This window comes from Eschrichtius robustus, chromosome 1 (assembly GCF_028021215.1).
Source record: "Eschrichtius robustus isolate mEscRob2 chromosome 1, mEscRob2.pri, whole genome shotgun sequence".
In the NCBI taxonomy this organism is placed as follows: Eukaryota; Metazoa; Chordata; class Mammalia; order Artiodactyla; family Eschrichtiidae; genus Eschrichtius; species Eschrichtius robustus.
The window spans coordinates 153368563-153393935 of record NC_090824.1 but is presented as its reverse complement, the minus strand read 5'-3'; the positions used below and the strand labels follow the sequence as shown (position 1 = coordinate 153393935).

The 25373-nt window shown below is 38.4% G+C and overlaps 1 long non-coding RNA gene across 2 annotated transcripts in view; it reads right to left on the bottom strand.

Moving 5' to 3' along the window:
• Positions 1-10214: 10214 nt before the first annotated feature.
• Positions 10215-25373, bottom strand: part of LOC137772944 (uncharacterized) — a 27157-nt gene continuing 11998 nt past the window's right edge. The window contains exons 2-3 of one of the 2 annotated variants that reach the window (XR_011075605.1): positions 16157-16347; positions 10215-10850 (exon numbers count right to left, since the gene is read on the bottom strand). This is a non-coding gene — a long non-coding RNA (uncharacterized lncRNA). Of the gene's footprint in view, positions 10851-12444; positions 14216-16156; positions 16348-25373 lie in introns of those variants that run through there. The other variant, XR_011075606.1, reaches the window with a different exon arrangement.

The window sequence follows — 25373 nt, the reverse complement described above, 5'->3', positions numbered from 1 at the left end:
ATAAAATCATACTCTAGCTGTAATCTTATTAGCAGCATAGCCAATAGTTCCAGGAGGCTACCTGTGCAATTCCAAACCTCAGCATGCTAGAGTCCTGGGAAAAGCTTATATAAGGGCATCATCCATCCATCTTTCATGTCCATCTAACACTATGCCTTCTGCATGTGCAGTTAACAAATATGTGTTTAATGAAAGTGCATTTTTGCAGGTGTGGTAAGCAAAGCTGTTCATAATGCAGTCCACTCACATTTTGAAGCTTTTCTCTTTGTTGTAGAGTCAGGCACTTCCTTTGATTCTTAGTAATGCATATCCTCCTTTTTTTCTTCATCCTAACACGGAAAACCAAAAAGGCAGTTGTTAGCCGCACATCGGAATACAAGCATCCATAATAACATGTGAACATATTAAAGAAAACATCAAAATTAAATTATTCATTATACTAACTCACTTTACAAACCTTAGTTATCCAAGTGTAGATAAGACTCTCAGGAAACTGTATCAGTGTTTGAACGATTTAAGAAAGAATATCCCCCAAATTGTGGGACAAAGAACACTATGCAAACCAAAACATAAAGGGGAATTTTAATTTAAATCCTCAAACCATTAGTGAATCCAAAAGATTTCAAAGTAGAATAAAAGTAGATAGATATGCAATAAAATGTTGTATAAATATTAATACGATGGGCTCTTGTTATCCGCGGATTCCTCATCTGCATGTTCAACCAAGCAAAATTTGATCCACAGTTAGATGAATCTGTGGATGCGGAACCTGCCGCTAGGTAAGGCCAATTGTACTACATCATTTATACAAGGGACTTGAGCATCCGCGGATTTTGGTAACCTCGGAGGTCCAGGAACCAATCCCAGATGGATACTGAGAAACGACTGGAGAGAGAGAAACAGAGACAGACCATAGTTATCATTAGTATTTTCAAATATGTTCTCACATAAAATAAGTTAAGAACCACCGGTCTAGGACCCAGTCCACCAGAAAATTCTCAAGTCACCCTGGACAGAGCCTCTTCCATCTACATACAAGAATTGCTCTCATTAAGATTCGCTTCCTTAAGTTGGCAGAATAATATTACTTAGATTCTCTTAGTAGAAGGTCAGACATGTTGAGGGGATATGGGGATATATGTATAGGAATAGCTGATTCACTTTGTTATACAGCAGAAACTAACACACCATTGTAAAGCAATTATACTCCAACAAAGATGTTAAAAAAAAAAAAAAAAAAAGTAGGATCTAATTACCATCCAGAGGAAAGACCTTACACATTTAAGTGTTGTTTCAGATAGCTACCTGTCATTTTATTAACTGGTGGAAGATGAGTCTTTTCAAGTTTGGCTGTTTTCTCTTGGCTTAAGCTTTCCTATTTACTTTTTCATGTGATTATCGTAAGAATAGAGCTTGTCAGATTTTTGTTTATTGGTGTTGGGTTGCTTTTAGTTTGGGGTGCTTTTTTCTTTCTTTCTTTCTTCTTTTGTGGTTGATGATTGTTTTTTACTCAAAATTAACCACATAGCATGAGGAATTGCATGTTGTATAAGGTCTGTCATCAACCAGGAGGGGGTTCAAATTTCACCCTAGCAGTGTTACTTTAGATAAACCAATTCCTGTGACTCTCTTTCCTCATCTGTAAAATGGAGATATAATAAATTTGGCTTAATCTGGTGAGCAGATTAAAGGAGACATGACTACAAAGCATTTGACACATTGCCTTTTATATATTAAGCAGAAAATAAATTTTATCTATTATTATAATTCTGCATATTTTGCCTGTGTATTTATAATCATTAAGAATGCATATCCTATTTCAATATTATTACAGCAGCTGCATAACAATGAATATCAAGAAAATATTTTATACTTCCATTTCCTGTTCTAACTATTATAAGCAGTAGTTTGATGAACATTTTCGAGCATAATATTTTTGGTACTGAGAATGGATTCCTAGAAGTAAAAATTAATTGGTCCTGGGTTATAAAAAACCTCATGGCTCTTGATACACGTGGTCAAATGATTTTCCAAAAGGGTTTTGCCAATGTACCCTCATCTCAGCTATATAGAGTATCAGTTTCACTGCTCTTTGGTGAATAATGGGAATTACTATTTACCAGTAATAAAAAGAAAAAAATTAAAATAATGAAAAGACTCTGTACAAGTAAGCCATTGTGTTTCCAGATCTAGGAAAAAAACATTCTCTGAATGGTACAAATTTCCATTCCTTCAACATCAGCAAGTTTCCGTCCAAGTGTTTTCTCAAAGTGTTATATTCAACCTCTCAGGAACTTTTCATCCTACAGTCACACACCTTGTAGTTTTCTGGCTGAGTGAAGTCACAGAGGGGAAGGAGCAGTTTCCTGGTTTCCTGCCAGCTGTCCAGTTGTCCCATGAAGACCAGCGATTCACTGCCTGCCACTGGCATGAAAACATTGCACGCAGGACCATTCCCAGAGGAAATGGGACCTAATGAGACTCATACATAAATATTTTCTTGCAAAGTGGAATACTGTAGAATGACACAGCCCACATCTGACCACAAAACATGGAAGGTATAACCCAAGGAGGCATATCACCTGAGCCCTGAAAGGGATAATCTGAGGAGGAACAGTTGGTTTGTGCCGCTTTGCAAGAGACCTAAATAATAGCTGGTTTTGTGGCAAGAGAGAAAAAAAAAAAGGAAAGAAAAGAAAAGAAAGAAAGAGAATACTTTGGCCTTTGGTCGTGAATTTACTACACGTGAGAGGTGAGGGATTGACAATGTTGAAATGGAAATTTTCTAACTCGAGGTGACCAAGTAGAGGCTTTTTCTTCCCTTTCCACATCAATGTCCTGCTGACCCCCTCTTTCTCTTTAAACAAATCTTGAGGAGCCCCAGAATTTCATTTGAAATCTGTGTGGGCATTGTTCTAATAAGAAAGCATCTGACCACCCTCCACACCAAACTCTCCGATGAGAAATCTCTTTTAAGATGCTGTCACTTAGAAGGCTAGTTCAACGGCTTCTCCTGGCTCAGTTACAATGCAGTATTCACATAAAAGGCGCACATCACAGTTGGGCTCTTTCTACATTTATGGATGGTGTAGCGTTATTTATTAAATTCCAGAATCTGGTGTTTGTTGGTTAAATAGGCTAAAATGATTAGTGACTCCAAAAATGGAGACCATTGGCATGACATTTTATCCTGGCTCCATGGATGTCTGCACACCTGGGTATGAAGCACACCTAAAAGCAGGCAACAGGGTAGAAGGGATAAAGACTCAGCCTCCTATCGCTACTACCTGTGTGACCCTAATCAAGCAATGAACCTCTCTGGGCCTTTGCTGCTACTCTGTTAAATGGAGATAGTAACACCTGCCTTGCAGAGTTACGTGAGGAAAGCGCCAGCTCCCAGTACAGGGGAGATTTTTATGTCTACACACATGAGCACACACACACGCATATGTGAATATGTGTGCGTGCACTTCAGTTTTTGAAAATCAATTACACCTCTCCATTTTTATAGCTCACAAGGTGAGTTTTGAAAAGTCAATCAGGAAAGGAAGGAAAGAAACAGATTTTCCTTTCCAACAAGAAAAAGCAATTAAACGTCAAATATGAACTGTTCCTGGGAGTAAATTTTTTTAATGGGTTAAAGGCTTGGCCATTATAGACCTCCGATATGTAATTTCTAAGAAAGGACCAGGTAATATTTTTTTTTAATTAAGTGGAAGATAAAACGCTAGAACCAGTGGATCCATTCAGAAACCACTTTTTTAGCCATTTTCCAGAGCTTGCCGATTGCATCATGCCTTTTAAGAGGCCCGATTTATTTAACAGCACTTTATTTTAAACCTTCATTTGTGAAAAGCATTGATTTATGATGGGCTGATTAAAGCAATGGTTTCTTAAGCAATAATTATTTCAATTATTGGACTTTCACCAATGTGCATTATTCTGGCTTGCTCTCCATTCTTTCCCCATTTTGATTCACTATAAGACAATATGGTAGGTGACATAATTTTGAAAAATTCCTGTACAAATGTAACATGAGAAAGAAAGATATAGACAGATGGACCGCTGTACCCTTTTTGATGATGTGAGGGTATTGTATTTTAATATGCTCTGACAAACTTAAACAAGTCCCTGATGGGCTCCTACCCAATATCATTTGGATTATTCAGAGCTCCAAGCCTGCTCTATTCTCCCTGGAGCACAGAGAAGTCATAGGAATGTACGTACTAAAGATGACCCCTTGAAGCCTAGTACTTAGAATCTTGCCTTCTCTTTTCATGGACCTGGAGAAAACAGTTAAGCTCGCACTCAGATCTTTAACTCAATTCGAAATTAGCACTGATATAATGCAGACCAGATATTCTCTCCTGATCTGAGAGCCTGTCCTGTGGACCAGGCTGGTAAATAAAAAAGTGAAATTGGCCTGGAGTCATATGCTAGGGAATAGTGGCAACTTGGAAGGAACCCTGTATAATGGGGGCAGCTGCTCCTGGGCCCCAGCTAATTGTCACCAGCTGTGGCCCAAACGGTCCCACATCTTTAGATTTTTCAAAAGAATCCAGAAATCCATATTGTTGTGTGAAGTTGAAGTTTCTCAGTTTCTAAAGGTTAGACAAGGACTGGCCAAATTTAGCCTGTAGGCCACCTCTGCTCTGCTTCCTAGTTGGTGCACAAGTGGTCAATCCATCTAGTTATTGGGGAGAAGATATGCCACACATTTTTTAAATTAACAAAGTATTTTTATTCCACTATTTCACAAACATTTAATGGAAATATATTATGTGCTAAGAACTACATGCTGGGCACTGGGAAAGCAAAAAGAAAGTAACACCTAGTAGCTGCCATCAAGGAACTGACAGTCTAGCTTTCATGTATATGAACTATGAAGGACTTGGGGTTTAAAATCTTAAGAGGAAAAGCAACCTAACATTGGGGCTCAATCTATCACATTCCTTTTTTGTACATAGCTCCTTTGTTATCCTTCAGGTAAGTTAGTTTGTCCCTATGTTCTGCTTTGAAGCTCTCTTTTAATTTTAGGACTACTCCCATGAATATTAAAGTCTACGTCATGCACATTCCCATTAAAACCCCCAACAGCAATTGGAAGGGAAAATTCCATTTGTACCTTGACAGTTAATCTCCATCAAATCAACTTTACAGATTTCTTAGTTTGGTGCTATTAACTAGACTCTTGCATGATTTGAATCTAGCTATTCTATGCTGCTGTAGTTTTTATGAGAGCTGATCAGCAAATGCTTTATGTATTAATCCCTCTGGAAAATCACCTTAATAACTTTTTTAACTTTTGGGGGTGAATTATAGAAGTCCCAAGACACAAATGAAAGCGTTTGGGTCCAGCCATTAGAATATTCAGTTTAGCACTTGAAAAATGATGCACCTAATTGTTTTACAGAAGAAAATCAGATCAAAGTTAAGATTTTTTCTTCTTAAACTCTGTAATTATTTCTCAGACTCCTACTTGAAATGCCTTAAAGTACTTCCATTGAAATGTATATGGGCTTTTTCCTCTTTCTTTTAAATATGTCTTGACTTTGCTGGGTCGCTTTTCATTGCCCTCTTTGATGGTACGACCTGAAAGGAAAGTCCTCAAACATCACCATCACTTGCATGGTATAGAAACAGACAAAACAGGTGGGGCGCGGGGCTAAGAGCCAGGCATTGCACCAATTTAAAAACAGCATTTGATACAGTCTGCAGCTCAAAAACAGGCAGTTACGGGTGGTCTCATTTCCTTCTTTGCGTAGAATTCCCAGTCAACCCTTCGCATACAGATCCCCTTCCCATTCTCTTTTTCCCAGACCATCCCCATAGCAAGCTCATGTACGGCTTCTCAGGGAGCATTGAATCATGGGTAACATGCTCTGACTGCTGTGGGTACTGGACGTTGGGGCACATCTGACCCTTCTCATTTGCTTAACACAGCAGGCAATTCTTACAAGGTCACTGACTTTCTTAGTTGAAGCTACTTTGCTGATTCATCGCCAAACCCATTATTTGACAGATGAAGGATAAGAGACTGAGAGAAAGGAGGTGACTTGCCTGGGGTCACACAGCTGGCCACAGTGACTTCCGTCTAGTGCTCTCCCTGCTGCCACTCATGGCCATGGTACTGTACAAACCTCGTCTCAAACAGAATTTTACTTAGGCTTCACAATAAAAACTAATGTATGATAAAAGCACAGATGGGCTCCTGCTTTGCGCCAAGAGCCTGCCCATCGCCAGAGACTCAGCAATGAATGGGAAGCAGCCTAATCCTGATTCAATCACCTGCTGATGATTCGTCCCCCCTGAATTGATGCACAGAGCGATCATTGACTGAACACTGCCTAGACTGTAAAAGGAGGAACCTTAGAACTTTCTTCCCAACTTTTGTTTTACAGAGGAGGAAACTGAGGCCCCTAAAAACCTTAAGAGCTAATTCACACCAGAGGCAGGGCTAGAACCCATGATGCTGATCACTGAGCCATGTTCTCTTCACTTCCATGCATCCATCTAATTCCGAATGCAACCTAACTTGGGGGCCCAACCTATCACATGGATCACAGATATCTCCTTTGTTATCCTTCAGGTAAGTTAGTTTCTCAAGTGCTCTGCTTTGAAGCTCCTTTTTTTTTTTTTTTTTTAATTAATTATTTATTTATTTATGGCTGTGTTGGGTCTTTGTTTCTGTGCGAGGGCTTTCTCTAGTTGCGGCAAGCGGGGGCCACTCTTCATCGCGGTGCGCGGGCCTCTCACTACCGCGGCCTCTCTTGTTGCGGAGCACAGGCTCCAGACGTGCGGGCTCAGTAATTGTGGCTCACGGGCCTAGTTGCTCCGCGGCATGTGGGATCTTCCCAGACCAGGGCTCGAACCCCTGTCCCCTCCATTGGCAGGCAGATTCTCAACCACTGCGTCACCAGGGAAGCCCCGAAGCTCCTTTTTAATTTGAGAACTAGTCCCATGAATACTAAAGTACATGTAAGGTACATTCCATCAAAATCCCCAACAATTGGACAATGGTTCCTGGGACCCAGAGTTTACCATGCAGTGACTGGCACAGTACACATGGGTCCCAAGGGGCAGAGATTGGGGACATCTCAGTAAAGAGGGGCAGATCATGAATAGAGCCTCCATTCCCAGCTAGGGGCTCTTGGGTTCTGCCAAGCTCTGGGCTTAAATGTGAAAACTGGACAGTACACAAAACAGCATGTACCCATAGCTCTGACATATTCAAGACAAACCCAGAGAAGTGGAGTGATAAGCCAATGTCCACTGAGACCCTGGGGTTAGTGTTTGTACCTTTACCAGACTAATGGGCTTTTTAGGCTTCCCATAGATATATTTAAAATAGTAGCTGCAGTTTATATATATTTTCAATGACCTTGTAAATCAACAGTATTCAGTAATCTTAGCTGAAACTACAAGTGGCTGCTGGACCCATTAAAGAAGAAGTAAGTTAGATCTTCTATTTTTTTAAATATGGTCTTCCAGGGAGCTGCCTCTGGACATAAGTACAGAAAATTAACACAATAAGTAAAGCATTATAGAACAGCTATTAACAGATTACACTAATAAAAACCAAATGGGGGCCTTAATGCTGCCCCTCTGGGAGAGAAGGACAGATAAAATAAACAACAGGAAAAGAATATGGAGTAAAGGAAATTGATTTTAAACAATAATAACACAGAAACCTCCCACCACGTTAAAAAAAATAAAAAAATCAGATCTCTAGCTTCACTTTGGGAAAGATAGAAATTTTCACTCTGCCTTGGTAAGACTTAAGTTTGATACTAATAAGCGTGTTCTCCAGGCTAACAAATTGGAAAAATGAAGACGTGCTGACAAGGATGTTCTTAAATGCCAGGCACATGGCCACAAGGGCTATTTACTGTAATATCAAAATGAGGAGCCCTTCCGGTCCCCTTCAGCAGAAGAGGAAATCTAAACATTTGGAGCTCATGGTCCGTCACGGTAGGACGAAAAGTTGTTTCCAATGATACTTGGCATTCACAGCAAAGGCCACGCCACACAGAGGAGAAGAAAGAGGAATAAGAGTTTCTATCTCCTTGGGAGGTGGTCAGGGGGATGTGTAGTTTAAGAACTGCACACACACACACACCCCCGCCCCAGGTACAGCACTGCCTGTTGGCTAAATCCTAAAATCCTTGAGTGTGCTCGGGGTTAACTCTATGTAGAAATTTATAGTAGAGAAGGGTCTCTTCTTTCCATTTTGTTACCTATAACATGGCCCATATCCCTACCTTCAAACCTAGCCGGAAGCTAACAGTTCGTCTTTGTAAGTGCCTGCAAGTTGCCAAGTGTCCTCCAATATGCCTTACACATGTTGTCTCTCATTCCTGTATTACGCTTGCAAGGCAGGTAATGATCCACAATCAGAGTTGAAGAAATGAAGGGTCAGGGTGATCCAGAGACTAGTTCCATTTCCCACCTTGTAGACACTCACCCTTCTTCCTTCCCATAGGTAACCCGGCAGGATCCCTAACTGTCGCTGTTACTCTTTTCCTCACCCTGTCTTCACATATTGTTCTAACCAGCTGAACCCATGCAGCCAATCCTTTCTTGCATGGCATTTGCAAAATCCCAGGTTATTTTTACTTTTCACTGGCAAAAAGTCAGCAAATTCAAATGAAATGATAATTTCTATGTGAGAAAAATAGTTTAGCATTTTCTTAAAATGCAAACTTAAAAAAAAAAGTCTTACACAAGACTATATCTTTTAATTTGGCAGAAAATAGCCTGGTGGTTTCGTGGGATACACTAAGTAAAACAATAGTAGTTTAAATATGTTGGTCTGAGAATTGAAGGTGAGCTTTACCACAGTGAAATGTGGGTGTTTAGACTAGAAAAGAAGCGTCGGTAGGTAAGTGATGGGGTTGTCTGTATGGAGATAGACCACTCGTGTATTAAAAGGGGAAGACTTGTTCAATACTGGACAGAGAGGGGCTGGGAGGTATACAAGGGAACCAGAGAACAGAAGGTTCAGGAAGGGAGGTTGAAATTTGAAGCCTTGAACACATTCTAAAAGCTGCAGCCCTTCAAAAATGCATCGTATTCAGGCCACCACATGTGGTAGTAAAATATTGGAGTCATTCCAAATAAAGAATATTTTAAATAATGTGGAAGTTTACTCTTTGGTAATAAGACAGGGAAAAAATGAAGAAATTATATAATTTGAAGGAAAGGGACAAAATTATCATTATCTGCAGACGATAAGATTTAATTAGATGGCTCAAAAGAATCCACTGGCAAACTCTTTGAATAAGAAACCAGTAAAGTGGGACAATAGAAAATAAAAAAGCAAAAAATACAAAATAAAAATCACTTTCCTCAGAAAACAGTTATAAGATTTAATAGAGAAACTGTATTCACAATAGCAATGAATAAATTTGACACCATGCACATTGAAAAATACATGAAGAAACTACAACTTTAATAGGAGTTCACGTGAAAAAATAAATGAGAAGGCATGCTTTACTTCTAAATGAGAAAACTCAATATTAAAGACCTCAAATCCTCACACATTAATGTATCAATTGTCTTCTCTTACATTTTGAACTTGATGAGTTCTTATGGGATAACAAATAAGGAGGCATAACCCAGAAAACTAATTGTAATGAGAAAAAAAAAAAAAAAACTTGCATTACTGGATATAATATAAGCATATTCTTAAATTGTGATAATAAAAATGGAGGGTTTTGACAAAAAAAGTGATGAAGACAGAAAGATAATGAATAAAATTTTAAAATACAGAAATAGGCCCAATAACATACAACATTTAGATCAGTGAGGAAATAGATTCTTACCACACAGACCAAATACGTGACAGATTTAAATCTTTTAAAAAGAGCCACAAAAGCACTAGTAGAAAATATAGGTTAATATTTCTCTAACCCTGGGACGTGCCTTTCTGAACATAAAAGTAGAGGAAGAAAGACTAAACGAAAATAGTCATGTATTTAAATTCATAAACATATACATTAAAAATCCATTAACAATTAAAAATCAAGTGACAAAATGAAGAAATGCTTGCAATGGGCAATAGTGAAAGGGTTAACAAATTTAATATGCAAAGAACTTTTACAACTTTATATGCAAAGAACTAACACAATTGAAAAACTTAATAGAACTTCTACAACTTTAAATAAATAGAAATTAAAATAACAGACAAATAACATACACACAAAACAAGACAGCCAAGAAACATGAAGAAGTTAGCATCACAAATAACCAAGGAAATACAAATCACAGTAGGTTCTAAGTTTCTTATTTTAGTTTGGAAAGAATTAATGATGGTTTGTGAATTCTGTATTCTCATTCACTGCAGGTGGGAATATAAACTGGCATAAATACTTTGGAGGGCAACTCTGCAAATTTTAGCCCCAAAAAGCCTTTGACCCAGGAATTTCGCTCACAGTAATTTCCAGAGGGAACAGAGATCCACACAAACATTTTCAAAAGGCAAAAAGTTACAAAGTTACACGAATATCTAACTAGAGGTCAAATGAATTATGATACCTTCAAATAAGGAAATATGATGCCAGCATAAAAATCATGTTTTATAATAGTTTTAACAACATGAGCAAATATATATAAGGATTTGTCAGATGGGAAAACCAGATTCCAAAATAGTGGATGACAGCAGGGCGTCAGTCTTACTTTTCCAGCATACAAATATATGCATGTAAAAAAGGAGAGGAAAAAGATGAGAAAATGTATATCAACACGTTGACAATGATTATACACAAGCGGTGGGACTAGAGGCAATTTGTATTGACTTCTTTGTGCTTTTCCATAATTTCCAAATGTTCTGCGATGAACGTGTATTATTTCTGCAATCACGAAAAACATTGTTTCATGTTTGTTTTAAATCCTAGCTGGCTGGAAGCGTGGAAGTGTGAGGTAGGCTGCCCGGAGAGGATGCTGCAGGAGTATAAAGGGAACTTCTCAACCCCGTGAGTCTATGTCTTTACCTTATCCTGGCTTTTTTTTTTTTTTTTTTTTTTTTTTGCTCTTTTTTGTCAGTTCTCGGAAAGTTTGCAGCTTCCAACACCATTTTACATGCTCCTGCTGTGAGTGACAGAGCAGTGTCCCAACAATACTTAATGTATTTTGGGTCAGGGGCCCGTGGGTCAGCAAGGTTATTAATAAACATCGCCTCTTGTTCTAATTTGGGTCCCTTCTCTCCTTCTTGTCTCTCCTCCTGCCCTGCTTTTCCTTTCACATCTCTTTCTGTCTGACCCTTTTCCCCTTCTCCGTGATCTCAAAGATTCGGCCTTCATTTTAGCTCGACTTCTGGCACTTTTACCGTAACACTTTTCCGATGTATTTGTTGGTCCTGTTAAGTGTTCATAGGGAATTTCATTTTTGAGGAAAGATTTCGTGTCCTAAATCGATTTGACATGGGCTGATATGACTCTCTGATCTGACATGCCTGGGAGATGGGGGGATAAGTCAAATCGAGGCAAATGTGGATGAGCAGGGGAAGGACCTTGTTTTTGAAAAAGAATTTTTGTTAAACAATATTCACCAACCACAGAATTAGCCAGATTTAAGAGGCCCCTACTACGATCAGCTCTACACAAAAGGAAGAGAGCTGGAAGGCAGAAGGCAGCTTAATTTTATTATTATTTATTTTCTATTATCTTTGATGAGACAAAAAGAATTTAAAGAATTTATCATGTATATCTGGATGTATGTACACCCATTTTATTTTCCGCTTTAGAGCTTGATTTATGACCTCAGCCTATATTTAATCTTGTTGTATTTTTGCTGATTTTATTTCACAAATAGAAGTGGCTGCATGGTCATCACCACTACCAAATTTTTACACACCAGTTCTTCAAAGCCCCTGAAATTGCTACAAATTCAATTTTTGTTTTTACTTTCAACATTTTCTAACTGCAACTTCAAACCAGACAAGATTCCTTTGTCAACTGAAAAAAGTCAATTCCTACACACACACAAATTTGCAGGTACTCTTTCCAAATTTATTAAACTTCAGTTGTTATTTTCTTCTAATAAACATAATATCGCATCTCCCATCAGAGAGTTCAGAGTTAAATGTGCCAATGGGAGTTACTTAGCAATGATAGAGCAACATTTTTATACCGGAAAACATATAAAAAGAAATGTATGATTCTTTACTGAATTACTCATACTTTTCAAATTTACCTATTGCGCTTTTTCCTGCTCAAGAATGCCTTCTTTTTAAAATGTGACCTACACTACCCTTTTTAGAATGAATGGAAGTCTTTTAGAATGAAATAATTTTTTAACACATTATTAACATGATTAATTCTACTCTAAACTAGGGTCCTCATATTGAAAAAACTGAAGAAAAAAAAAAATGAAGAAATGGCAAGGAAGCTAAATTTATCCAGAAGGAAGATAGTTTTCTATACCTAAACTTATTATCATGAAACATACTAGTTTTGTTGCATTACCAGAATTGCACCTGAGTTTGGTCTTTCACAAACTAAGACAATCTATGTGAACTTTGAATGAATTATGCATTCCGCTTCTTAATATGGTCACCCTTCACCACTGTACATTAACAGTCAGACAGGCAGGGATCCTGAACTCAGTTCAAATCACCATTGGAAGTAGCCATTAATCAGACTTGACTAAATGTCTAATTTGGTTCCTTGCTTACTCTTTAGTTTTTGATTTTCCTTTTGAATAGATTATTCTTATCTGTTCTTTAACAACTATCAAAGGATGAGAATAGCTTTAAATGTGCTCTGTTCCATGTGTGGCCATTTGTCACACATGGGATAATACTTATTTTCTTTAAACGCAGTATTTTTCTTAATAGACCTAGGTTTGCATGAGCAGTAACTTATTAGGCTGTCTTGGGGAAGAAGAGAGGAAAAAGAAGAAGGAGGAGGAAGCTTTTCTTGAGTGCCTACTATGTACCGTACAGTATGACATGTGCATCCATCCATTCGATGGAGCTTTTATGTTGTGCTAAGTGTTTCACACATCTTTTCTGGTATTGTCTGCACAGCATGACAGTGAAGAAGAAATTTTTAACCTCAGTATACAGATGAGAAAATTGGGGCTTAGAGATGTTAAGCAACATGTCTAAGACACACAATTAGTGTGACATGAAGCACGGATTGGCACCCAGGCCCTGCTCGCCAAACTATGGCACTTTCAGTGATTATGAATAGACTTCATTGTCTGCAGTGGCAAGGGCTCAGAGTACAGATTAAACCCTGGAGTTTATTGTAGGCTGGGTTTGAGGTCAATGACACCTGATCACTTATAAGGTATGACTTGGGGTTGTCTGAAAAGCCAAGAAAGACCTCCCAAAGAATTACATTAGTTAACATGGCAAAAACATTATGAAAGGACTAAAAAGAAATTCTCATATTAGTATGAAATATATATATTATAACACCCATGACACCGTCTGACTCAGACTAGTGGCTTTCAAGAGGTGGGCATCTATGTGCCCTTGTTGTATGTATTTTAAATATTCTCTATTTAAAGAGGGTCACTGGTTCCAAGATGTTCCTCGAAATTTTGATAAATAAATGTTCTGAGGATCATCTATGTATGGGGAATTTTTCCCTCACATAATCAGGTTGGATGCAAAGCACAGTTTTATGCCCTGTAACAGGCCATTTTTTTTTTTTTTTTTTTCATGATCTCTCTGTTTTGGCTGCTTCCAAGTCCCAGGCTGGGATCCGCAGGCTGTGGGATGAGGGTGGTGTGGCAGGTGTCAGGCTACAGTTCTTCATGCTCTAGGGATAAGATTTCTTATGAAAACGGGCAGCTTTTTTGTTCTTCCTCAGCCTTTTTAACACACAGCCACATCTCTGTTTGCTGCGCCTGCTGTGGTTGTGTCTGTACTGAGCTAAATTTATGCTGCTGACAACTCGCATTGAAGTGCATCGGTAGCACAGAGTCAGTGGGAGTTGTGTGTATATAAGCGCGGGCAGCCCTTGGCCCTCTGAGTGTAATAGCATCTCTGCCTTGGGAGATTATGGGTATGATATGGGTGATGCGTAATGGATGGGGCAGTCTGTGTACAAATTTCCAATGACTTGCTACACCCCTTTAGGATGGTGGCTGTCAAAAGTGTTAGCACTTTACACACACAACAACCACGGATCCTATTATCGGTGGCCCCTGTGCTCACAGACTGGCTCCTCCTCCACCTTCCAGTAGGTAATTGCTGCAGGGGTACCTATTGAACATATACAAAGGAGAAAACATGGGTGAATTTTCTTCTCTGAGCTCCACTGTATTAATAGAGAAGGAGGAAAATATGGAACGTGTTTGAATTAGCCTGGACGGAAGTTCAAAGGGAATTCCATGTAAAAGATATCTCTGAAAGATTTAAATTAGCAACCCGAGGAGAACTTGATTTCACATACAGAAACTGAACCAAGGGGGCATTATGTTGCTATGCACTTAAATCAAGACCTACCCTGATGTCAGCGCTTCATTTGGGGTGTTAATGGAAAGGTACAGAGATGCGGAAACTTCCACGCTGTGGATGATGTTTAAAACATTTAAATTGTTTATCATGTCTTTTTGAATGAGTCTGCCGATGGCTGGGGAATCTACAAAAGTTTAAACATGAAGATCTGACTAAGGAACACTAGCATTCTTGGGTTAAGAGACTTTTCATGCTAAAAATAGACAGCGTCACCTCTCAGATTGGGGCAGGCAAACTAAGCTGTATCCTTGCTCTTTTTCTGAGCTGAGACTAAACTTCATTGTGTGATTTTTCTGGTCTTCCAAGCTAAACTGAGACATAACAGATTAGCATCAATAAAGACACTGGTGACCATGATGATCATTCCTAGAAAAATTAGGGGCAAAATAACCACCCCGATGATGGCCTGAGATTGAATGTGGACAACCTCTTTTTTTATAATAGTATTGAAAATCTGTTAGCATTGGAAATCATAGCATTGATTATATTATCTGTCTGCATCTAGTGTCTAGAACACTATGGAAACTCACTCATCCATATACTCAATTTACTAGCCCTAAATATATTCCAGGCACAGTGCTAGTCTCTGGAGACACAGATACAAATGAGAGACTGTCCTTGTCCTTAGGGACCCTGTCTTGATTTATTTTCATTGTATAATAAATAGTGTATGCTATGTACCTGTCACTAGTCTAAGTGCTTTACATATATTAACTCATTTAATCATCAAAACAACCATAGGTATAGTTATATTATTATCCCCCATTTTACAGATGAGGAAACTGAGGTAGTAAATCAGCAGGCCCAAGGCCACACACCTGGTATGTCAGCGGACCGAGGATTTAAATCCAGGCAAATCTAGTTCCCAGAGACCTTACGGTTAATGGCTGCTTAGGAACTAATTAAAGAAATAAAGCTTTAACTATTTTCAGCATAACTACTAGTGACATCAAAGAGCCTAGAAACCCCAGAAACCCTGGCTTCTGCAGCATTCAGATCAATGATTGGGCAAAACTGTAAGAGACATGCTAATGCAATTTGTAAAGGAACAAAAGATGAGAGAGATAGACTCTAAAAGCCACCAAAAGCCAAAACAAAATGCAGTTTAATGGGGATAAACATGAGACATTCTTAAATGCAATAAATCCCCCATACAAGCCCTAGATGACTGAAGTCTGACTCCACAGTATGGGGGCTCCTTCCTGACCAGGGCTCTGATTAAAGTCACACGACATGATAGATAGCACTGGTCATGAGACTTCTGAATATTTTATTTTTTTCTGGATGCTTCTTAAGAGACTCTGGCAAACTAAGGCCAACTCAGGAAGACAAAACTTCTGAGTCCATGTCATATGGGGCACTGGGGAATTTAGCCAATAAAACAAAAGCAGTGGCTTGAAGGGATGGGGGAGAATGAAAGTTACCTTCAAGGGTTTGAAAGTCTGCCATATGGTGTAGGGATGCAGTGGTTCAACTGTATTGCTTCTGAGGACAGACTCCAACTCTGTAGAAAGATGCTCCAGGGACACGGTTTTGGTTCCCATAGAAGGAATAAAACTTTCTAAAAACAAAGCTCCCAATAGTGGTAGCCTGGGGGAAAGGGAACCCTATCCCTCCCATCTGTCTTAGGTGGTTGGCCAGGGCTAACTGGCAACCTTCACCCAGACCTTCACATATTTACATTACCTGTCTTGAATTTACAACTCTTGAAAATGCTGAATCGGTGTCTGCCTGACCATCTGCCCATTTCCAGACCTCTGGCTTCAGTGGGAAGTTGGACCAGTGTCCTCCAAGCTTCCTTCCAAGGGAACCGTTGATGACTTCTTGATTCCATTATGGAGCCTTGAATTCCACAATGTTTTAGAAACCGGTTATCCCTGTTGTATAGATGAAGAAATATCAGAGGGCTTAGTAACCAGCAGAATTAGAGGCAGATAACATCTCCCCCTCACACATAGATTCCTGCTCACACTTGAATAACTACTTCTACACAACCAACCTTAGCATTGTTACAGAGCAACTTAGCCCTAACCTTATTCTAGAAAATTGGTCTGGTCCCCAGTGGCCACTGTATCATTTAGCTGAGAGCTTACTATCATTTCTAAGTTAATTTGTGAGTTAATTGTAAATGTCAGGAAGCTCTGACACTGCCAAAAATGGTAAATTATTGAGATAGACCAGGGTCAAAATTGAATAAATTTGGTTGTTGATCAGTTTTTATCAAAAAAGTATATTGACATCCAAGGGGACTGGAATGCCCTCAAATATGAGTTGCCTCAGAAGACAGCCCCTCCATGAAGTGGACCCTGGATTACGGGGTAAAAAATGTTTTCCAAAACAAAACAAAATAGTTTCCGATCCTAAGATTCCCATAATACTCCACAATCACAATGCCAATCACGTTTTCATCTAAATGACTATCTAACCTATAGAACTTTAAAAAGAGCTCAGTCCCTGCCTCTGGATACATCCAGTTTGATGGTCTAAATGTGGTATTGAAAGTGGTTAAATTCTAAACCTCTGAACACGTGCATTACGGCTATTGGTAAAATAATGACTCGTCTTTTCCACACCACTGGGTTTGGCAGGTCTGTGCTTCAGGAATAGATATGCCTCCCATTCTTCTTGCCTTCTGACCTCTGTGGTTCCTTTCTCCCCCGGCAAGGTCAAGCCCTTAACATCAGGATTATGTTGAAAGAAAGACGAATATTTTCCCCAAACTTCTGGAATTATCAGCGTTACATAAAGTGGGGGCTGGCCTCCTTAGTAAAGGGAGAAAACGAAATCTCATTCCCAAATGATTCTGACCCGTATTGGCCTCCAAGTTTTGGCCAAATGATGCCTCTTTTTTGCCCACATGGCTGTATTTACCATAATCTGTGTCTCTCCATTCTCAGCAGTACAGTCCTCAGGGTAATGATGCCACTAACTCCCATTTGTTACTGATTAATCCACAGCATATTGGAAAACGGAGTTAAAGTGGAATGCAATGGTAATTAAGCAAAAGATGTCAGAGAGCCTTTACTTCTAACTTCTTTTGCAAAAATCATTTTTGAGGAGTGGCAAACTGAAAAACCACATCCTGACACAGCATCCACAGCCCCTTCCCTGAGTGAGAAAATGCATGCTTTCCTTGCAGAGGATCTGTGTTAAACATCTTACCTGGAAGACAACATTCAGTTCCCCATTCACTGACATTTTAAGGCAAGTAACAACAGGGTTTTTCTAGCTGCTTTTCTCTACCCTAAGACACACAGGTCAAAAGAGAAGGCAATGTGAGGCTGAAATTTCCGTAATTTACAATCTCCAGCTTGTGGGCCAGAGCCAAAGGGCTCTTGGCTACAAAGTGTAAACAGAGCATTGTTGCCTCTTAATCTGGGTAATTGGTCCCAAATGCTGTTGCCACTTTTCAGATCAGATGCTTTACATACTTTTTAAAGAACCTGGAACTTTTCTCCTTTGGCAGGGAAAAGTTTGGAGCATTAACTCAGTCTTTTCATCAGCACTAAGACTCCTATAAACAGCCGTGTGATTTCATTTGGGGGCCTGTAAACACAGGAGACTGGGGGCCCGCTTGGAGAGTTCCAGTTCATGTTTGAATGTTCATCCATCTATCGTTTGCTCCCCCATCCAAGCCAACTTCAGAGTGTTTACTTAACATACACAGCTTCTGCAAGAGATGAGCAGACAGGCCACCTCCTAGAGGGTGCCCCCAGTTATCAGAAGCCAGGTTATGTCCCATTCCAGCAGAACGTGTTCTTATCAGTACATGCCTCAAGGGTGATGCACCGCAGTGAATTTGGCCTAAAACCAGTTGTTCTGTGACATCATCTTCTGGGAGAAGTCCTGGGGATGCCGTGGGAGAGAAGACAGTGTGTGGTGTTCTGGGAGGAGACGAGGCTTGGGACGATGCAGGGGGTCCACAGGCTGCATGACCCTGGGCAGGTAACAACAACCTCCCTGAGCCTCGGTTTTCATATCTGCAAAATGGAGCTAATAATGTAAACTTCACAAACTCATCATGAGAATTAAATGAGAAAGTGAATATAAAGGTTATGGGGACATTCCACATACTATTATGATGTAAAGCAATTTTAAAGCCATATGGCTTAAAAAATACTTTACATCATAATAGTATATATATTAATAATAGTATAGTATATATATATATTACTATCATATAGTAATATATGTAATAGTATATGTATTATATCATATATATATATATGCCTATCTTTCTGCTTCAACCTACACAAGGCAGGGAACATATTTTTGTTTTCCTGTGAAATCTCTGACTTAGGCTTCAGTATTCCAAGAAAATATAGCTTTCATTACCGGTCTTGCAAGAAAATGACAAAATCTAACTGAGTTCCCTTAATTTGTTTTTCTCTTAGACCTTCCTCTTTACCTATTTCCAATCTCCCTGGTGACATTTGTAGGCCTTCATTTTTCTTCTAAATATTTCTAGAGTGCTATTGAGTTCTATATTAACTATTGCTTCTCCAAGTTTTCCTTATTTAGTTCTTTTGATCTTTCCTCCCAAGTCAATCTCTCACCCTGTCATTTTTGTACTTTTTTTCTTTGAATTCCAGTCCATTTATCTCTATCTCTTTGGCATTAAGGTAGTCTACATATGTAGCATTCCAAGTAGACACTCAGCAAAGACTTCAGGGAGATTTGGGACTTCGACTCCCTTCCTACTTCTGGGTTAAGAAGATTAGACAAGAATGAGCTTTCTCGACCTTGATTTCTGCCATTACATTTACTTCTGTTCTTAGCAGTTAAAAATGGGAAAATACTTCTCCTATGTATAGTCTGTAGCAGTTTGTTTTCCAAACAACATTGCAATTATATTTTCTCTAGGGAGGCAGTATAGCATTGTGCTTAAGTACAGAGATTCCAGAACCAGACATCCTGGGGTTCAAATCCCTTTTAGGAGCAGTGTAACCTTGGGCAAGTTATGTAATTTCCCTGTGCCTAGTCTTTCTTATCTGCAAAATGGAGATAATTGTGTTTGTTTGGTACTGTTATGGTCAACTAAGTTGAGTTAATACATGCAAAGTACTTAAAATTGTGCCTGGTTACAGTAAGCACTCAAGAAATGTTGGTTACCGACATTTCATTTAGATTCTCCTTTTTTAAAAAATCGTATGCATATTTGACTGTCAGTTTCCCCTCTGGTCTCTCATATGTGGTCACATTTCCACATATATCATTGAAAATGGGCATCATATACTGTTCTTCCCTACTTCAGAATGTTACAGGAAATACGAAGTAAAACAGGACAAAACAGCAATTCCCAAAACATCTAGCTCTCTTCCCCAGCCCATCATCTCTTCATCATTAGCTAAAGTGGGATGAAAGTTTTATTATGAACCCAAAACACAACTGTAGTTTACCCCAAAGTGAGTGAATCTGGGTTAGCTTTAGGAAAACCTGGTTTGAATTTTAGGTGAACCTCCTTTATACTCTCAAATGCCAAAAGAGGATTTACAGTTTCAGGTGGATACCAAATGAAATTTGGTAAGTTCATCTGAGTTTTACTTGGGGTTTGTCATTTGAATGAACTCAAATTTCATGCAGCCTTAATCCTTATATTTATGGTTTTCCTGCCATTTTCACCTCAGTTGATAAAAAAACATTTTTAAATAAAAATTGAGACATGCTGTTCAATATTTCAGCAAATTGCAATATTTTAGAGCATATACATTTCTTTGTCTCAATATATAACTATGAGGAAAATACAGTTTTGGTAATATATGCTTTAATGAGTCATGCTATTTTTGCAAATATTCTCCTTTACTTCATACTGTGTTTATTAGCCACAAAATTCCAAGTTGACCAGACAATAATTAACAAGATTATCTATTTCTGTCAACATTTAAAGATCTGCAGCTGCATCAATTTTTAATCCCTGGCTCAGGTAAACCATGATTTTAAAATCAAATTTGTATTATATAAGCTTTCTCCATTTTTACATTTCTTACCCCCAGAAGTCAGAAGCCCAGACTTTAGCTAATTTCCTCAAATTATATGCTAGAGGTTTGAGGAGATTTAAGGACAGATCTTTTATGTCAAAATGATAGGTTCACAGTTTGTGACTGATGATCTTGGACATATAAATGATATATGCCCATTAAATAAAGAGGCCTTTGGGATGAGAAGATTAGGCAAAAGTGAGTTTAGGGAAATTTCCAAATCCTACATTTGCAGAGATATGAGCAACATGCTTACAGTTTCTGTTTTATTATAAGGCAAAATAATCTTAAATAACTTATATATTGAGACTAATATATCAATGAGATTAAAAAAATTATTTGCCTAGAAGTGCATTTTTCACTCCAATAGTTAAGTAGAAGCTTTGCAGTTACATTACTTTGAATACCTACTTTTTTAATGGAACTAAACAAAGTTACTCTGGGATTTAAAAAAAAAAAAAAAATTCTCTTAAGAAATGTTCATTAGATAAAATTTCTCCCAAATACTACTGATACTTTTTCATAAGTTAACCACACTTTATATTATTTAAAAAATTAAAACCTGAAAACACACACAAAAAAAGTCACACTTTTTTTCTTCTAATCTGTAGTCCCCAAATGACTGGTAATAAAAATAAACTTTACAACATCTTTGAGAATACCAAAGAACCCCAGTCAAGATTATCTTGGCTAGAAAAGAAAGCAATTTTGATATTCAAAAAATGTAAAATAGATAGCTAGTGGGAAGCAGCCACATAGCACAGGGAGATCAGCTAGGTGCTTTGTGACCACCTAGAGGGGTGGGATAGGGAGGGTGGAGGGAGGGAGACACAAGAGGGAAGAGATATGGGGATGTATGTATATGTATAACTGATTCACTTTGTTATAACACAAAAACTAACACACCATTGTAGAGCAATTATACTCCAATAAAGATGTTTAAAAAAAAAAAAAAAAAACAACAAATGTGGCCTTCCTTAGTCAATTCCCAAAAGGGAAAAAATCAGCTAATCTTAGAAAGGTGGTAAATTTAAGTGATTCTGTAATCCAAGTTAGTCCTCAATCATGTTTTGAAATATGATGAAACGGTAAGGACTGGGAAAAGACATAGAAAGTTCCAAAAGTAACTCCAAATAGAAACACCAAGCATTTCTTTAAGAGGCTTTCGGTTTCTAAATTAGAGGATGAATAGCGTCTAACTGGAAAATAGCAGCAAGTTTGTGCTAGCGTGCCCGCTTCATGGTATTCATGGCAACCAAAAAAAAAAAAGAAAAAAAGAAAAATACTCTTAACGTATTCTATTACCGGATCATTTAAATCAGCATGAAACATATTTTTGTCGGTCACGTATTCCAGGTATCACCCTAGACAGCAAGTCAGCTAAATATGGACACATCCATACACAGGTTCTAAGACTCATACAACAAACAACTGGGCATGCACGCACTCCGGCATACGCATGCGCACACACAAACATATACATCCGAAACCTGCCCAGGCTTCCCTCTGGGTCCTTGAAAACTCTGCCATGTTGTAAACCCAGGAAAGAATTTTAATCTACATGGTTTGAAAATAGGAGCCTTTTAAATATGCTGCATACAATTCGTGATGGTCATCTCTAAAATGCTCCATTATCCTTTTCCATTTGGAATGAATGAGGCTAATTAATTTCAGGCCATACTTGATGAGGTCAGCACCATACGAGGGGTGCGTGCTAGACATTGCTAATCTCTTTCAGCTGAGAGTGATGAATTAAAGATGAAGCGTGCCTTTGCAGGCCTAATTTAGAATGTATATCAAAAAACCTACAGCCAATAATACTATACCCTACAACAAAGGAAAACTGGTTCACTCAAACTCCCTGAGTTGTGTTGATTTTAAAGACATTTTCAGTCCTCTTTGGATTCCATCTGTGGATGGGTGAACCATATCAAGAAAATCAAGCCATCTCTCACACATAGCCATGTGGACAAAAAGTGGGATTAAAGGAAAGAAAGAAAGAAAACAGAAACAAAATACAACAATCAGGGTTTGATCCCTTGTGTATTAAAATTCCACCTACACATTAGACTTTTTTTTTTTTTTTTTTTTCCAGAGCTACCAGACTGACAAAGATCCCAAATTAGCAATACCTGTATTCAAGCAATGACCACCCAGCTTTGCTGGGACATTTCAAAGCAACATGCTAAATGAGGCAGCCTGTTGTTTTTAAAGCAGGTATCTTAATGAAGCTTATTAGGTTTTTCCATGTCTCTATTTTGAAAGCCAATAGAGATTGACCAGGTAGATAATGTGATACCTTTTATAAAGCCAAGAAAGAAATTGTACTACAGATGCCTCCAGGCCAAAATGTTCTTATGAAGTTAATGCTAAGCCAACTTCCGAGTTGTGAAAATGGAGGTACTCGCTGATCTAAACTCTAAAGAGAAGAAGGAATTAGTCTAAATTTCTCAAAGGTAACTACTCCAAGTCCCTAAGGGTGGCAAGAAAGGTGGTTCAGCCCAGAGACTAGAGAATACACCTTGCAAAAAGTATTTCAACATACCTAGCAAGAGAAATCCTGACATTCTAATGAGTGGGCATTTCCAACTGGTGGCCACAATAACTCCTGCCTCTGTATCTCGGTAGCCTTCACTAGAAAAAAGCTGCTTCGAATTAGGTCCAATCTACATGCTGAATCAATCTTTCATCCCTTTGATTGCTTCTGAAAATATTTATATTTCTTAATAATGCACATTTTGTCTTGCAACTTCTGATTAAACCCAGACGGGGTTTCCCAAAGCAGCCAACGTATGTGGAAGGGTGATTTGGGACAGGAAAAGGGAGATAAAAAACACAGGTTTTTCCCATTGGGGAACCATTAGAGAATATAAATCTAGCAATTTTGGTTATGTAAGCATAAGAGGAGGGTTGTAATAAATACAGATTGGAATATTACAGTGACCTAATGGAGATTACAGAATATTTTTATTATTGTGTGATTCTTCATTGCAGCTTAAACTCTTCGGCTGGTTAGCTTAACAGATTTTATGAAAAATTATTGTGGGAGAGATTTAGGAAGATTTCATATTACAACCAATAATAACCCACACAAATTATCATATCAAAATAATTAGAGCAGCAAAATAGTTATAATAGGGAGACGACGAGATCATCTAAACTTTTTTTTTTTTTTTTTTTGATGAATAAGGAGCATAGTTTGGAAGATATTGTGGGAGGGAGGGTGGATTCCTGGTTTTGGGGCCAAGAGAAAAGGGGTCTAATTTCAACCCTGTCACCAATCAGCTGGGAGAACTTACAGAAGTCACCCAACCTCTCCAGACCTCAGGTTTTTCTTCTTGCTTTCATCTGGGAAATAAGGGAGGTAAAGTTCTCCTTGTAAGTTTTAAATTCTATGGTTTTGTAAAGAACTATCCTTGTCCTTAAGCATTCCGTGCTCTCTGAAAGCAGAGAGGAAGAAAAGAGACTTCATCCAATGCTGAGTGTCCCCAGTGCCAGTCTCTGAGAGATGGCAGTCACAACTTCTCAAAGTACCTCATTTGTCACTTGTCCCTGCTCGCCTTCTCAGACATGGCTGTCATTTTTCTGTTCCTTACTTCTTCTCTCTTAGAGACCATGACAGAAGGAAGTACCCAAAAGCAATGCCCATAGTTTCATTTGACCCAACCACCCCATTTTAGAGATGAAGAAAATAAAGGCCAAAGAAGTGGAGGTCACATACTTAGTAACTGGTAAAGCTAGAACTTAAATCCAGGTCTATTTCCAAACCAGGATCTATTCTGCTATGACACACTGCCTCAGAGTCTGAGGGATTTTTATATTCCACAGATAAGTGGGTTTCTTGCGACCACTCAATGCAGTTGAAGACTCCTTGCAATTGGAAACGGGAACATGGGATAGGGAAGTGGCTTTGAATGTAGACTTCCTGGATTTGAATAACATGTCACCAACTTACTAGCAATGTGAGTTTCAGGCAAGTCCCTAACCTCCATAAGCCTTGGTTTGCTTTTTATTTTTCTCTTGGATAATGGAAAATAACACCAATATCTACCTCAGAGTTGTATAAGAGATTAAATAAAATACATGTGTATGTTTACCATAGTTCTGGTATATAGTCAATGTTGGCTGATGTTAATATCACCGTCCTTTTCTTCTTCATTTACATAGTGAAAAACCCTGAAAGGATCCTAGGAGACCTAGGTATGAATTCTGACTGTGCTCCTATTAGTTCCACGGCCTCAGATAAGTCTCTGAGCCTCAGTTTACTCATCAGCAAAATGGGAATTTAAAATATCAACATTGCAGGATTTTGGTAAAAACCAAATGAGTTATGCATGTGAGAATAACTTTCGTAAATAGGTAGAGTCCTATAAAAATACAAGGGTTGATGGTTTTATTAAACATTATTATTCCTAGGTCAGAAAGCCTCTGGATGCTTAGAGCTGGTTAACAGATGACAAAAGAGATAATGCCACTGATTTGTTTCTCAAATAAATCACCTTAGAAATGAGATACATGCAACACCATGTAATCATAAAAGAATAAATGCATTTCCTCAGTTATCACTGTTATCCATTTAATCCTATTCTACTGTTCTCTACCTAAACTTGCAATTCTCTCATAATTTTATCTTACCAGGGAATTAGAAGATGATTAGGTTGCAGGGACAGGGTTTAGAACAGGAAAACAGCACTCTCTTCTTTGCCTTCCAAGTAATTAGAGAAAGAAATATCTCAAAGTAAAGAAAACACACTTTATGAAATATTCAATGACAGCTTCCAAGAAGCCTTCATACCTTGTTAAAATACTGTCAGACTTTGCCATTGACCAGCTGTCCACTGCACGTGAACTTAAAAATATATACATTATTGAGATACAATTTTGTTTAAGCTAAAGAAGAATCATGGGACGGGAATTGTTTTCTG